Source organism: Rhinoraja longicauda, chromosome 21 (assembly GCF_053455715.1).
Source record: "Rhinoraja longicauda isolate Sanriku21f chromosome 21, sRhiLon1.1, whole genome shotgun sequence".
Lineage (NCBI taxonomy): Eukaryota > Metazoa > Chordata > Chondrichthyes > Rajiformes > Arhynchobatidae > Rhinoraja > Rhinoraja longicauda.
In genome coordinates this window covers 24,816,713-24,832,985 of record NC_135973.1, presented here as the reverse complement: position 1 = coordinate 24,832,985, position 16,273 = coordinate 24,816,713, and the positions used below count along the sequence as shown (strand labels likewise).

At 39.2% G+C, this 16,273-nt stretch overlaps 1 protein-coding gene across 3 annotated transcripts in view; it reads right to left on the bottom strand.

Moving 5' to 3' along the window:
• The window catches only part of epn2 (epsin 2), a 53,035-nt gene extending 37,035 nt beyond the window's left edge, over positions 1-16,000 (bottom strand). For 2 of the 3 annotated variants that reach the window (XR_013548678.1, XM_078418144.1), the window contains exon 1: positions 15,525-16,000. The gene's annotated coding sequence lies outside the window, so the exon portion shown is untranslated. Of the gene's footprint in view, positions 1-1,732; positions 1,873-15,524 lie in introns of all 3 variants that reach the window. The other variant, XM_078418145.1, reaches the window with a different exon arrangement.
• Between the last annotated feature and the right edge of the window lie 273 nt (positions 16,001-16,273).

Sequence of the window (16,273 nt, the reverse complement as noted above, 5' to 3'; positions counted from 1 at the left end):
GGTTGTTAGGGTGAATGAACAATTTCCTGTATTTAGCAGGGGAGAAATAGGCAACTGGAGAGCCCTAAGCTACCTCAATTTCCAACTGAGACCAAATGCAGAAAACAGATTACGCTGCACCTTTTGGTCCATCTCAAGCGCTACACAACATTTGGGATCTTATCAACAGTAACCTGCGAGTTTTGCACTGTTCCTATCAATGAAAAGATTCCCAATTATTGTGGACGAACATGAAAAAGGGATTAGTGTGAAAGGACAAAATTGAATGTAGTGGTTAATAGCTTCAATATAAACATTCTTTAAATTATTATTTTCTGCAAATGTTAAGAACCAAGTCAATTACTTTTTAGTGGCTGCACGTCAATCTGACAAGGAGTTACTCTGGGTAAACTGGCATAATATAATAATTAAGAATCCAAAAGATTAAAAACTAAATCCAAAGAGCAACTATAGAAAATGTACACAGACAGACATACAAAGGATCTAGACTCTGGTTTTACAAAGCCACTAAAAGAGACTGCAGAACAAGCAGCTTCATGCGAAAATAGTAAACTAGTTTTCACTAGTTGTGACGTAATTCCAAAATGGTTTATGTTACAATCCAACCTTAAACATTCTGTGTTAAGTAAGCGTCATGCCACTCAAAACAAGTGTTCAAAAACACACTTCTAAAAGTAGAATGGACTTTGATGGTAGAATAAATATAATATTTTATAAATCACAAAGTGCTTAATACTGGTAAATAAATTCACTCTTGAATAAGTAGGGTTTTTTTTGGGGGGGTTTCTGTAGCTGGAATGCTATTTAGCAATAAAAAAGATCCAATTTCTACCACACATTTTATTTTCACATCTACAATACTTTTCTGGTACAATAAACAGCAGCTCTTCCAGAGCCCACTGGAAGAGGGAGACCACTGAATATTTAATGTTTAACTGTTCCGTTCAAAATCTACATTTACCACTGGCACCCTAATTTAACAGAGGTTGGTAATGATAAAAGAGGTGGGTATTGGAGTTAGAATCAGGAATCAGAATTGATCATTTTAAAATCAGAAATGAACTACATTTTTAAAGTCAGAAGTGAACTAAATTAGATCTGAAGAAGGGTCTCGACCCTTCTCTCCAGAGATGCTGCCTGTACCGCTGAGTTACTCCGGCATTCTGTGTCTGTCTAAATTAGATCTGATTTTAACTTGTTTAGCAATACACGAGTTTTAGACAACATAAATTTACATCTGGACATTACATGTGTAAATTTACACTTACACAAATTTCCTGGTGTCATATATCTGCCAAATTTTCCATCATAAATTCTAAAATCCATTTGTTGATATAAATAGCTCACATGATCTCATTAATATAATTTCACAATCATCCATACTCTACTCAACTATGACATTTGATTTTAAGTTGACGAGCAATGCCAGGAGTTTGACAGGCATATTAAAAGAAAATTCACATCTGGACTCACTTCCTATTTACAAAGACTTCCTGGTGTCATACATTTGCCAATGTTTCCATTATAAATTCTAACGTCTATTTTGAAAATGGAAATAGCTCACAAAAACTCATCAGCTTAGAATTGCACAATTATCCAATGTTCTCTCTTCAGCATATTTGAAAAAGTATTGCACAACAAATATTTGTTGTGCAATATTTTTTCAAATGTCATGCTGACGAGATATATATATATACACAGATGCTCCTCGACTTATGATGCTTCGACTTACGATATTTCGACTTCATGGTGGTGCAAAAGCGATACACATTCAGTAGAAACCGTACTTCGAATTTTGATCTTTTCCCGGGCTAGCGATATGCGGTACGATACTCTCTCGTGATGCTGAGCAACGGCAGCGAGCTGCAGCACCTAGTCAGCCACACGATCATGAGTGTAAACAACAGATACTCTATTATTTCACTTTCAGTACAGTACTGTATTCAATATATTACATGAGATATTCAACAATTTATTATAAAATAGACTTTGTGTCCAACTGTAAGCTAATGTAAGTGTTCTGAGCATGTTTAAGTTAGGCTAGGCTAGACTATGATGTTCGGTAGGTTAGATGTATTAAAATGCATTGTTGACTTACGATATTTTCGATTTACAATGGGTTTATCAGAACGTAACCCCATCGTAAGTCGAGGAGCATCTGTATATACACACTGTACTATGTTTCACTGCAGAATTTTAAAAAGCTGACAAAAATGGAAAGGAGCCAAGAGCTCCATGTTTTTCGTTAACTGACAAAGAAAATGTACATAATACTGAAAACCCATGATTATAGTGAACTAGAGCACCACCAGCATTCAGCCTATCAATGCTGAGCAAGATCAACTTTAAAAATTAGATAACAGACGAGAAGTGGCAAGAAACCAGGTGACCAAAGAGGAATAAAGATGATAAGTGGGTTGAATGAATAGTTATTTTTCCAAAATGGAGAATGAGTAAAGACAATAAAGGACTTGGAAGATGATGGTATAGCAGGAGAAATTAAACAATAAAGCGGTTCCAACATCCAAGCACAAAGAAAAACAAAAGACAAAGTGCAAATAAAAAATAGTAGGAAAACACCAAATCTTCTGCACACAACATTGCAAGAGATATCATGAAATTATTTTATCCTTTATCTTTCACACTTCCTGCCTACAAATATTTGCCCTTGAATCACATTTTGTCCACACTTTTGAGCCTATTAATAGAAACATAGAAACAGAAAATCAGTACAGGAATAGGCCATTCGGCCCTTCGAGTCAGCACTGCCATTCAATATGATCATGGCTGATCATCCAAAATCAGTACCCCATTCCTGCTTTCTTCCCAATCCCTTGATTCTGTTAATAGGTCACATTAAAGTTCAATGCACTTATTTGCAAATGTTTGAAGTTATATTTGCAACTCGTTAATCTGTATTGTAAAATTTCCAAATATTAACTATATTGCTTTGATTCCCAAGTATTCAATTCATTATTTAAAATAGAACTTCAAAATAAAAATTTTAAAAAATGCCGATATCCATTTAATCTTGCTTCACTTTAAGATCATAATTTATATTGTACACAAGGCTTCAATATCATAAATTGATTAATATGTGGAAAATGTATTCAGTGTTATGACCAAAAGTATATTGTGGTTGCCTACTTCCAGAATCAGTGGCACAGTAACTTCAATCACTGCTGTAATATCTGGTATTATTTGTTGCAGAGGAGATACTGTAACCTTAGCCTGTTGTATCAATTACAATAAAATATAGCTTTTCTGTGATCCAGAGACATAGACCTATACAATACAGAAAGAGGCCCTCCCGCCCACCTTATCCAAACCGACCAAAATAGTTTACTAGGCAGTCCCATTTTCCTGAATTTGGCCCATAGTCCTCATACCCTTCCTATCTGAAGGGTTCCGACCCAAAATGTCACCTATTCTTTTTCTCCAGAGATGTTACCTGACCCACTGAGTTACTCAAACATTTTGTGTCTATTTTCCTATCCATATATCTATCTAAATGTCTTTACATGCAAGACCATGAAGATTTTATCATATGAAAGTTTTTCAGCACCCTTGAGCTTAACAAATTTTGTGACGATGTGACAGTTAACTGAATGATGGATTTTTCTTGTATATTAAATGAATCAAGGGTTAATACAGTTCATACAGCAGATCAGCTAAGAAGAGATATGAATGTTTGAACGGCTACTTTTGCTTCTATTTCAAATGTTCTTATTGGTAAATACTATGATGCTATTATTATAGATATATTACTTGGCCACATTTCAGTATAGAGTTTACTAAGAAAATGTATACCGAAAATTTGTTTTTCAAAAACAAAGGTATCAAAGGTATCAACATTACAAAAATGAATTCACCCTATTCTTTCTCACATCTTTCCAAACTCAACCACTGCAATACCCTTCAATTCTACAGATCACAGTGAAGTTCACAACACATTTGGACAAATATAACAGTGCATAATTACATGAACAAATCAACTGATCAAAATTGTCTTGCGACTGTACACAGAGATAGCCAGAAATCTCCCTTCCCATGTTTCCACATTTAAATATATCTAATGGATCTAATGGTGTGCCTCAGGGTCCAGTGCTGGGCCTGCTACTGTTTGTCATCTATATCAATGATTTGGATGAGAACATACACGGCAAGATTAGCAAGTTTGCAGATGATACCAAAGTGGGTGGTTTTACAGATAGTGAAGATGGTTGTGAAAAATTGCAGCAGGATCTTAATCAATTGGCCAAGTGGGCTGAGGAATGGTTGATGGAATTTAGTGCAGAAAAATGTGAGGTGTTGTGAAGTCTAACGTGGGCAGGACCTACACAGTGAATGGTAGGGCTCTGGGTAGTATGAGAGCAGAGTGATCTAGGAGTGCAGGTGCATTGTTCCATGAAGGTGGAGTCGCAGGTAGATCGGGTGGTCAAAGAAGCTTTTGGCATATTGGCCATCAGCCAGAGTATTGAGTATAGAAGTTGGGAGGTCATGTTGCAGTTGTATAAGATGTTGGAGAGGGCACATTTAGAGTATTATGTTCAGTTCTGGACACTGAGTTATAGGAAAGATGTTGTCAAGCTGGAAAGGGTACAGAGAAGATTTTCGAGGATGTTGCCAGGACTAGAGGGTCTGAACTTTAGGCAGCGGTTGTGTTGGCTGGGATTCTGTTTCTTGGAGCACAGGAGGATGAGGGGTGATCTTATAGAGGTGTATAAGAGCATGAGAGGAATAGATGGGTAGATGCACACTCTTGTCCAGAGTAGATGAATTAAGGACCAGAGGACACAGGTTTAAGGTAAAGGGGAAAAGAATTAATAGGAATCTGAGGGGTAACTTTTTCACACAAAGGGAATGGAAGATGTATGGAACAAAAGATGTATGGAACAAAATGCCAGAGGAGGTAGTTGAGGAAGGGACTATCCCAACATTTAAGAAGCAGTTAGACAGGCACATGGATTGGACAGGTTTAGAGGCTTATGGACCAAATGCTGGCCGGTGGGACTAGTGTAGCTGGGATATGTTGGCCAGTGTGGGCAAGTTGGGCTGAGGGGCCTGTTTCAACACTGTATCACTCTATGACTCTCTGATTGGGGCACTTTACTTAATTTACAAAGTCATTCTTGATAAGCTAAGCTTATCCTTAGCTCCATATTTTCCCAGTATCATGAAAAAGAGTACTTTTCAAAAGTAGCTCGAGCCAAGTGTTTAAATGTTGGAAACTAGTCAACTGTTCACAAAGATAGCCACCGGAGTTTATATTCAAATTAAATGTACATCAGGACAAACAGAGCTCAAAAACAAATAATGCCGATCATCCTTAAATAATCCTTCCAAAAAGCCAGTGCAGATATTGCTGAAAAATATCTTGCTCTTCCCTGTGGAGGCATTTCACGCTGAATCATTTTTAAACATAATTTAACTTGAGGTTTCAGTATGATACCAAATTGTGTTTATTGGCAGCTGTGGCTGCGCTGCAAAAGAGAACCAATGACTTAAAATGGAATGATTTATATACTGCACTGAGGTACAAAGTCCAGGTACAAAAACAGATAATAATCTGATGATTAAGTTATAAATGGAGTATTTCAACATATTATCAAAATACTCTTTTCCAAAGACTCTGCGTTGTCAGATTTTTTCAGACTATTACATGTTGGTACTGCACTTTTATAACAAATGATTAAAACTAGTGTATTTTAATGTATAATGAGACCACTTCAAGGTGTTCCCTCCAATAGTATTACAAAGCTACAAATTCTCTCTACAGTCGCAATACATAGTGTGAAACTCAGAAGCTACAATTGTCCTGCCAGGCCTTTGTTTTATTTTAATTAGAACAAGGCAAGAATTCCACATTCCCACCAATATGTTTTAATAAGGTGCTGTTACCAATCTGATCTTAATCATTTATCTCCAATCAGAAAAGTTTACCGTTTCATTTTACAGATGTTGTCTGAACTGCCAATTACTTTTTTAGCATTTTCCATTTTTTGTGCCAGATTTCCAGCACCTGCAGTTTTAACTTTTCATTTGGAATTTAGATTAGTCCTGGCATGTACCTGCCATGACATAACATAATAGATTATTAGAATTAACTATTCAAAAACCTATATAACTTTTAAAATATTGTATTTGTTAATAAATACTTGTCAAAGTTTTATAGAGTTAAATTTCAGATGTTTTTGGCCTATAGCTAACAAGCTGGACATCTTGTAATGTACCATTTTTGTACAATAAACTTAATAGACAATGTTACTCTAATAAGAGTATCCATGAAACACCTCCAAGTTGTTCCATTGTGAGTGCCAATGCAAAAGTACAAAAATGAATGAAATCAATCCTAAACTCATCATTCCTATTTTATATAATAATCTGAATGTTGCTTCAATGGAAGTTAGAACATTACAATGAACACAAAATTCTATACGCACAGTAGAATCAAAAAGACTAGATTAAAAGTACTGATGCTCATGTTCCACAGAATGGGATAAAGACATAGACAACTGGCATTTCCCATAAATAGTGTTATAATAATTAAGAAAACAGATGAAAGAATAACAGCCTCTTCAGTGGAATCCGAATACCAAAATGTTTAACTAATGTTAATCTAACCCCAAAATATAACATAATAAACTTTAACTTTTGAACTTGGAAAGCTGGCACAATGGTATTTTAAAGCTATAAAATAATTAAAGGATAAGAAATAATGCATAATAGTTCCTTAAATTCAACTGTAAGTAGAATTAAGTGACAGGCTCAAAGTGAAAGTAATTTTAGAATTGCTGATGTCAAATTCTACTTCACACCAAATGATCTAGGTGTGGAATAAACTTTCCAAGCGTGAAGGCTGAAACTGTGGAAACATTTAATAAACAATTGTATACCACAGTGTGTAGTGGTGTGGATGAAATTGCAGAATACCAGGGCATCTCAGAGAGATAAATTGATATAGCATAAGACAATGCATCAAATTATCTTGCAATTGCTGGATTGCATTGGGAAAGTGAGACTACTTGTTAATTCTGCAATAAGACTGAATTATTACTGACTTCATTCATATCTCTGACCTGAAAAGCATGGATTTTCTGAGACTAAAAACAAAGGAGTAAACATGATAAACAAAGGGAGAAAAACAAAGCTGCATTTCATTGAATTTATGCTGCATTGTTTAGTCCCTAACTGTACTCATTTTATAGTTTTTATTTTATTGCATTCTCACTTTAGCTGCAGTTATTAGTTTTACTACTAGATAACTGCATTAATATTAATAGCTTACCCTGATCAGAAATATTCCCCTTATCCCACCCTAATAGCAACTTAAAATTAAAATGTTTTCTGTTTTCCTGAGATATTAACCTAGTTTCTTCAACTATAGATGCTAATTTGCTAATTGTTTCCAACACTTCCTGTTTTTTATTAATGAAAAAAAGATTCAAATGATCAGTTGTCAATTACTACTAAATAAATTAAAAGTTATCTTATGAAGAAATAACACTTTAACCTCAATACATGTTCCTATCCACTTTTAAGGATAACAAATACATTTTATCATTATGTTTGTGCAGTAACTTAATTTGGACAACAGTTAAAGCACAAGTATCTAGGATGAAAGTTCTGGGTTAAAAGCTGTCTGATGTATTTTGTTTTAATTCATTCAAGGGATGTAGGTTTTGCTAACTGGAGCCAGCATTAAATTGCCTATTCCTAATTGCCCCAGAGAAGAAGGTGGCGATTTGCCTTCTTTCAAATTAGCCATCACCCCTACCTACAAAACAAAATCTATCATCATAACTCTAACCAGCCACCACTCACCTCCAGCATTGGTTTGCTCATTCAGTCTCTGAACTCACTGTGCCCTTCCACATCCATGCCCAGGTTCTCTGCATTTCAACATGCCAATTCCTCAAATCAGAATTTATAATTAAAATGATTTTTACTATAATTTGTTACTGTAACAGGGTAAATCATCCCTCCACCCACTCCTTGATCAACAGAAGCCTTCAAAAGTTGATCATATCATCCTCCTCCAACATTGGTTCCATTCTTCAGTTGCATTTCATCACGTTACTCACTTACTAACACTGCCTAATACTAATTCAATCTTAGTAACATTCCTTTTAGTTTAGTTTACTGTCATGTGTACTGTAGTGAAAGCTTTTGTTGTGTGCCAACAAGTAGGCAGAAAGACTATACATGATTACAATTGAGCCACCCACAGTGTACAGTTATATATGATAAAGGAAATAATGTTTAGTTCAAAATAAAGTCCAGTAAAGTCCGATTAAAGATAGTCCGAGGTTCTCCACTGAGGTAGATTGTAGCTCAGGGCCGCTCTCTAGTTGTTGACAGATTGATTCAGTTGCCTGATAACAGCTGGAAAGAAAACGTCTCTGAATCTGGAGGTGTGCGTTTTCACATTTCTATTTCTCTTGCCTGTTGGGAGAGGGGAGAAGAGGGAGTGACCGGGTTGAGACTCATCTTTGATTATGCTGATGGACTTGCCGTGGCAGCGTGAAGAGTAAATGGAGTTAATGAAAGGGTGGTTGGTTTGTGCAATGGTCTGGGCTGTGTCCACAAAAGTCTGCAATTTCTTGCAGTCTTGGATGGAGCTGTTCCCAAACCATGCGGTGATGCATTCCTATAAAATGCTTTCTATGGAGCATCTGTAGAGGTTGTTGAGTTATTGGGGACATGACGAAGCTTTCTCAGGAAGTGCAGGCGCTGGTGTGCTTTCTTGGCCATTGCTTCAATATGGCTGGTCCAGGACACGTTGCTGGTGATATTTACTCCTAGGAATTTGGAACTTTCAACCATCTCTACTTTGACACTATCAATGCATACTGACGTATGTGTACCACTTTGCTTCCTGAAGTCGATCACTATCTCCTTTGTCTTGCTGACATTGAAGAAAGGTTGTTGTCTTCACACACCCCTACCACCCCAGCAAGGACTGTTCCAGCTGCTATGGTCAGGCAAATGACTCCGCTGTCATGCTGTAAAAACGGAGAGGATGAGACGGAGTTTCTTCTCACAGGTCATCAGGACTGTTAACTATTATAACTCCAGGGACTACATTTTCTTTTCTGTATTAATTTTAATTTATATGCTGTAATTGTAATTATTTTTTTTTGCACAATCCGCAGGCATTGCCACTTTCATTTCACTGCACATTGTGTATGTGATAAATAATAAACTTGACTTGACTTGAGGTTCTCAATCTCCTTCCTGTACTCCATCTCGTCATTATTTGATATCCGGCCCACAACGGCAGTGTCATCCACAAATTTGTAGATTGAATTGGATTTGTACTTAGCTGCACAGTCGTGGGTATACAAGGAGTAAAGAAGAGGGCTGAGAATGCATCCATGAGGAGCACCAGTGTTGAGCACCAGGCATGGACCTGATATGGTGATAGGAAAACTGCAGTGGGTTAAGGCTGCCTGGTGGACTGAATTTAATGCATTCCATAACTAGTCTCTCAAAGCATTTCATGATGATGAATGTCAAAGCCACTGGATGGTAAGGCACGAGATTAGGCAAGGCAATATCATCATTTTTCTTCGGCACCGGGAGGATAGTGGTCTTTTAAAGCAGATGAGTACGTCAGAACGGAGTAGGGAGAGATTAAATTTGTCCGGGAATACTCCCGCTGTTTATTTCACACAGCTTCTAAGGACTCCGTCTTGAAAGAGTTAATGGCTATTAACTTTGCATGATGGGATGCTTGGCCATTGCCTGCAAACCTGCTTGTATGCTATTGGGGCTTTTATATTGTTGAAAGTGGAGGAATGCTAATTGCTCATAAGGATGTGTCTGGTAGCTGAAAATAACAATCCTTGGAAACCACAGAAATAATAAAATGGTAGAATGAATGAACAGGATCAGCCTGAACTTTGGGTCCTGAATAGCTGATGTTTGCAAAATTGCACCAGGCAGGATGTAACTATGTGATTCCTAAAGCTTCAATGCCAGCTTCGACACTATATCCTGTTATGCCTGGGAAGAATGTCTGGGAAAGACGATGGACAATGCTCTCACTAAGATTAGGATGTGGTTAACTGTTGACTACTTGTGGGAGTGTGTAAACAAGACGTTCTTTGATATGATAAGGATCCTTACCTTCGACTAATGACTTATTGTGTGGAATATTTTATGACTGTAGGGTGACGAGTATATTGTGTTCCAATACAATGTGATTGATTTGAAGGAAATGTTGTGTTAAACATTCTTGCTGCAAATTCTGTGTAAAAATACTGCGAAAATGCGTTTTCTTTGAGTGGAAGGTCGGGGAGTGCTGAGTATGGTCACACACCCTTAGCACTGGTCTCCCCACTCCTGTCTGACGATAATTAAAGCTTTGCTTGGTTTACCTTTAACTGTTTTTGTTGTCTGTTTTAAGACATAAACTTTAACAGTCTGGGCCAGTAGCCTTCTGTGGGTTCACCCTCAGGAAGGCTGATCTAACTTCTGTAACAGTGACCCTAGGAAGAAGCACACTTGAGCCTGTTTTTTAAAAATTTAACTTTAATTTTTTTTAATTTTATATGTGTCCATTTTTCAGATGTAATCATCACCAGAATGGCCAGCATTAAATGCCTGTCCCTTGCTGCCCAGAATAGTGTAGCTTGTAGGGGTCATTCAGGACGCAATATCATCACTTTTGTCTTGTCTCAACTTATCTGCTGCTGGAATTATCATACACGTCTCATTTATTCCAAGAGTATTCAAATATTTCTTGTTAGTCCCCCAATTTGTACCACCAATAAGCTGTGTGGGGAGGAACTGCACTTGCTGGTTTACACCAAAGGTAGACACAAAATGCTGGAGTAACTCAACGGGACAAGCATGCCTGGAGAGAAGGAATGGTCGAGGCCCTTTTTCAGACTGAGAGCCAGAGGAGAGGGAAACTAGAGATATGGAAGAGTTTCAAAGAAAATGGAAGGTGTGAAAACAACAGATCAAAGCAGTCGATGAGCAAGGAAATGTAGAATGGTGCATTGTTGGCTGAGGGGAAGATGAGAATGAGGCACACAAACAGTAAAATTAAGCAAGAGGACAGTGAAACTTGTCAGAGAACTAGGGTGGGGAAGGGACAGAGGAAGAGGGAAAAGGAAAGCAAGGGTTACTTGAAGTTAGAGAAATCGAAATTCATACCACTGGGTTGTAAGCTACCCGAGCAAAATATGAGGTGCTGCTCCTCCAATTTGCATTTGGCCTCACTCTGACAGTGGAGGCGGTTCAGGACAAAAATGTCAGTATGGGAATGGGAGTTAAAGTGTTTAGCGACCGGGAGATCACATAGGCCTAATAGATCAGACAGAATGAAGGTGTTCAGCGAAACGATCGCCAAGTCTGCGCTTGGTCTTGCCGATATGTCGGAGTCCACACCTAGAACAGCAGATGCAGTAGGTGAGGTTGGAGAAGGTGCAAGTGAATCTCTGCCTCAACTGAAAGGACTGTCCAGGTCCTTGGACAGAGTCGAGGGAAGTATAGAGACAGGTGTTACATCTCTTGCGGTTGCAGGGTAAAGTATCTGGGGAGGGGTCTATATATATATCGGACAGGTCTTGACCTGAAACATCACCCATTCCTTCTCTCCAGAGTTAATCCAACAGTTTGTGTTCACCACATTTTGTTAGGGCGGAACGGTGGCGCAGCGACAGAGTTGCTGCGGTACAGCGCTTGCAGCGCCGGAGACCCGGGTTCAATCCCGACTATGCGTGCTGTACGTACAGAGTTTGTACGTTCTCCCCGTGACCGCGTGGGATTTCTCTGAGATATTCAGTTTCCTCCCACACTCCAATAGGTTAATTGGCTTATTGCATGTGTAAATTGTCCCTAGAGTGTGTGGGATAGTGTTAATGTGCGTGAATCGCTGCTCGGCGCAGACCCGGGGTGGGGTGAAGGGCCTGTTCCGCGCTGTATCTGTAAACTAAACTAAACAAACAAACTCACTCAAAGTCTCATTTACTCAACACCCATAAATTCCTTGACCATGTTTTTAGGTTGCTCCATAGTCTCAGCCCTCCCAAGTCAAGTCAAGTTTATTTGTCACATGCACATACACGATGTGCAGTGAAATGAAAGTGGCAATACCTGCGGATTGTGCACAAAAAATAATTACAGTTACAGCATATAAATAAAGTTAATACAGAGAAGACAAAATTTAGTCCCTGGAATTATAAAGGTTAACAGTCCTGATGGCCTGTGGGAAGAAACTCCGTCTCATCCTCCGTTTTCACTGCGTGACAGCGGAAGCGCTTGCCTGACCGTAGCATCTGGAACAGTCCGTTGCTGGGGTGGCAGGGGTCCCTCATAATCTTGCTTGCTCTGGATCTGCACCTCCTGATGTATAGGTCCTGCAGGGGGGGCGAGTGTAGTTCCCATGGTGCGTTCTGCCGATCGCACTACTCTCTGCAGGGCCATCCTGTCCTGGGCAGAGCTGTTCCCAAACCAGACTGTAATGTTGCCAGACAGGATGCTCTCTACAGCCCCAGAGTAGAAGCAATGGAGGATCCTCAGAGACACTCTGAATTTCCTCAGCTGTCTAAGGTGGTAAAGGCGCTGCTTTGCCTTACCCACCATCACTGTGACCTCCTCCAGTTACACAAGCACATAACATCTCTGTACTCCTTCAATTCTGACCTTGTGTGTACTTCATTTCAATCATTCCACCTAGTTAGCTATCCCATTTTAAACCACTCCGCTGCATGATCTAACTTTCACTCCTTTGTTATGATGCTCCTTCAGCACCCTCTTTAAAAAAAAATCAAACCTAAACTCCAAACTAAGCTTTGAACTAAAAACTGTCTTGAGTGCACTTGGGACTTTGATTTGTTTTTGATGTATTGATTTCTTTTTGTTTATGTTGTCTTTGGAGTACTGTGTTTACAAACCTGTTGTGCTGCTGCAAGTAAGAATTTCATTGTTCCAATTCGGCACATATTACAATTAGACATTCTTGACTCTCTTTATTCGTCCTTTGTGTCTCGGTGACAAAAATGTTTTTATTGATACTGTGCTTGTTAAATGGCTAGACACATTTTGCAACATTAAAAAGAAATGCAAGTAGTAGTTGTCAGTATCCTTTTAATGGCCACAGAAATTGTGTGTTTGAATCTTTTATCCAGAGTTTGATGACTGATCTAGTCTTGAACAAGGGTTCAATAAAGCAAAGGAATACTGCCTTGTTAAAAGTGCCACCGAAAGAAGTTGAATCTACCAGCCCAATGATTGTTCCTCCTCCAAAATGACCTGGGGCCAGCTCATCTAAAATGAGTTCTAAATGTAACATTCTTCAGTTTTGCAGCAGTTCTAAAATTTGAATATTTTCTTATTATTTATTTCCAGGATGATTGCGTCACCAACAAGGTCAGCATCCGTTGTCCAGTCATACTGTGTCCACAAAGGTTAATTTATAGGTAAAATGAACTGTTTGGAAACACTTCATTTTCAAGAAAAATAAACCTTAGTAATAGTCAGCATTAACAGCCACATGCTATTTTATAAAAGTCATGAATGGACATATAATGTCAAACAAAACAATACACAGCAAATACTAAGTTCCAAAGAACGAGATTTTTTTTTCCATCCACAGCACATATGCTTATAGGTCAGGTGTCCAGAAAATAAAATAGCTTCTATCATGCAGTTCAAATGCACACTGAAATCATTTCATTTCTTGAAATTAAAAGTTTCTTGAAAAAAATAATCTGAACATATTACTCAAATTAAAACTCGACCCAAAACATCACCTATTCCTTTTCTCGAGATGCTGCCTGACCTGCCAAGTTACTCCCTCATTTTGTGTCTATCTTCAGTGTAAACCAGCCTCTGCAATTCCTTCCACATTAAAACTATATAACCTACATCAATAAATACTTCCAATGCAATTAGAAACAACATTCTTATTCTGCAAGCATCAGTAGCACTGCACTTTCCATGAAAAATTCAACCAATTCAAACTTAACAATACAAATGCAACAATCTATGCTGGAGTGTTCTGGACAGAAACTGAACACTGAGAAACATCCCTTAATTACAGTTTGTGGGACAGAATTAGAAAATAATTGTAAACTTAGTCAAAAGAAAAATAAATAATTAGATTCATAACTAGTTCTTTGCCAATTAGTTCTTAGAATCTGGGTTGTCCACCACGTCACAAATGTTATGATTAACCACAGCTTTGTCAGTAGGTGTTATTTAGAAATCTGCATCATTACTCTAGGGGTGACTTATATTAGTTGACCCATTATCAAAAAGTGTGGCAAAATATAAGATTTAAATACGTAATTTAAAATTAATTTATTTCTACATCATAGTGACTATATTTCAAAAGTACTTCAGCAGCTAAAATGCAGTGAGATTATAACTAGGTCTTAATTATTTTACTCATTCCCAATATGCTAAATATAATGCAATGTCTCAGCCATTTTATCCACACTTCAAAACACCTAATATTAAATATGCTTTTCCTGCTTGACTCCTACAACTTGCCCTCTCCTCCCCAAAGCAAATACTCAATTATAGACACTTCCAACAACGTGACAAAATAGGGCACATTTCCTTTCAGATTCCAGGAATATCAGGATCAAAATTCCCCCAACATCATGCATTTTCCAGTGAAAATCATAAATCCTTTGTGATGAGTCAGATTGGACATGCCCTCTGTTACATTTAATAAAGAGGAGAGAAAAAGAGATGTGCTTACAGAAACACCTGAAACTTAAAACCACACCAGGTCCCTGATGAAGGTAAAATGAACTTACATCTAGTACATGACCTGGTTGCTAAAATGAACTTCCTTCCAGGGAGTAACATCTTAAAATACTTATATAATACAAACTTACTGGTATTTTCTTTTACAAAAAAAACAGAACCCAAATTGCATAGAGGCAAGTGAGGCAGGATGCAGGGTGTGTTAAGCAGAGACCTTAAACTTGTGTTGATTAGGCAGCAATAACTACTATTTAAATAATTTAAAAGCCAGGTTGACAGCTTGCAGCCGTGGCCTGTCTGGATGGGGAGGGAATTGGATGGATGGATGGATGGGGCTGAATGGGGAGGGAACAGGCTGGATGGGGAGGGAGGGAACAGGCTGGATGGGGAGGGAGGGAACAGGCTGGATGGGGAGGGAGGGAGGGAACAGGCTGGATGGAGAGGGGAGGGAGGCAGCCGGCTTCTGGGACGTCCAGAGCCGGGGCACAGCCATCGTCCAACTAGCCTGTAACGTGTAAAGTTTCCTCCCTCTCCTCTTTAACCGCAGGACGCTGTTAGTAATTAGTGCAGAAGTAATATACATATATACACACACACATTAATACGAGGGCGGGCCTAGTCGGCGGAGGCCCGAGGGCAGCCCCCGGCTGGCTTTAAACTCTCTCTCTGCATAGGTGAACATGGAGGGGAGGGGAGTGGGGGTGTTGTTCATATTGCTGCTCCCCCTGCTTTCCCTTCCCCCTTGGTGAAGCCGCTACCACCACCACCCCCCCTCGTCCTCATCATTCTCCTACCTGCTCGGGGGATCCCGCAACCAGCCATCCGACCACCCGTCCGCCTAGAAGCTTCTGGGCGTTTTCCTGTGAGGTCGCGCGGGCAGCGGCGGCGGTGGGGAGGAGGAGGAGGCGCGGCTCGAGCTGCTGCTGCTGCTGCAGCTGCAGTCCGCCTGACGACAACATGGCGGCGGTGGCGGCGCCGCCTCGCCTCACGCTGCCTCCACCCCCTTCGACGACGATGACAGCAGCAACAACACCAAGACAGGGAGGGCGAGAGAAAGCTACACTAAAGTATGTCTGGAGAAGGGTTCCTACCCTGAAGTATCACCTTTTGGTTTCATCCCGAAGTACTGCCTGACCCGCCGAGTTACTCCAGCACTGTGTGTCCATCTGCAGCTTTACATGCACGTTGACACAACAAAAATACAACAAATACATTATCAGCTCAAAGAAGGATCCTTCTTGCAGCCCAAAAACTTCACCTAGTCTTTTTCTCCAGACACTGCCTGACCCGCTGAGTTACTTCAGCGCTTTGTGTATAGCTGCAGCTTTACATGCACGTTAAATGCAACATGACAAAAAATATATTATCATAATACATTATCAACCCGAAGAAGGGTCCCGACCGCATACTTCACCTATCCTTGTTCCTCAGAAACACAAAATGTTGGTTTACAAATAAAACAAATGTGCTGAGGTAAATCTGCGGGTCAGGCACAGGGCTAGTGCGGGGCCCGTAGCATATGTTATAAAGGAGCCTTAAATTG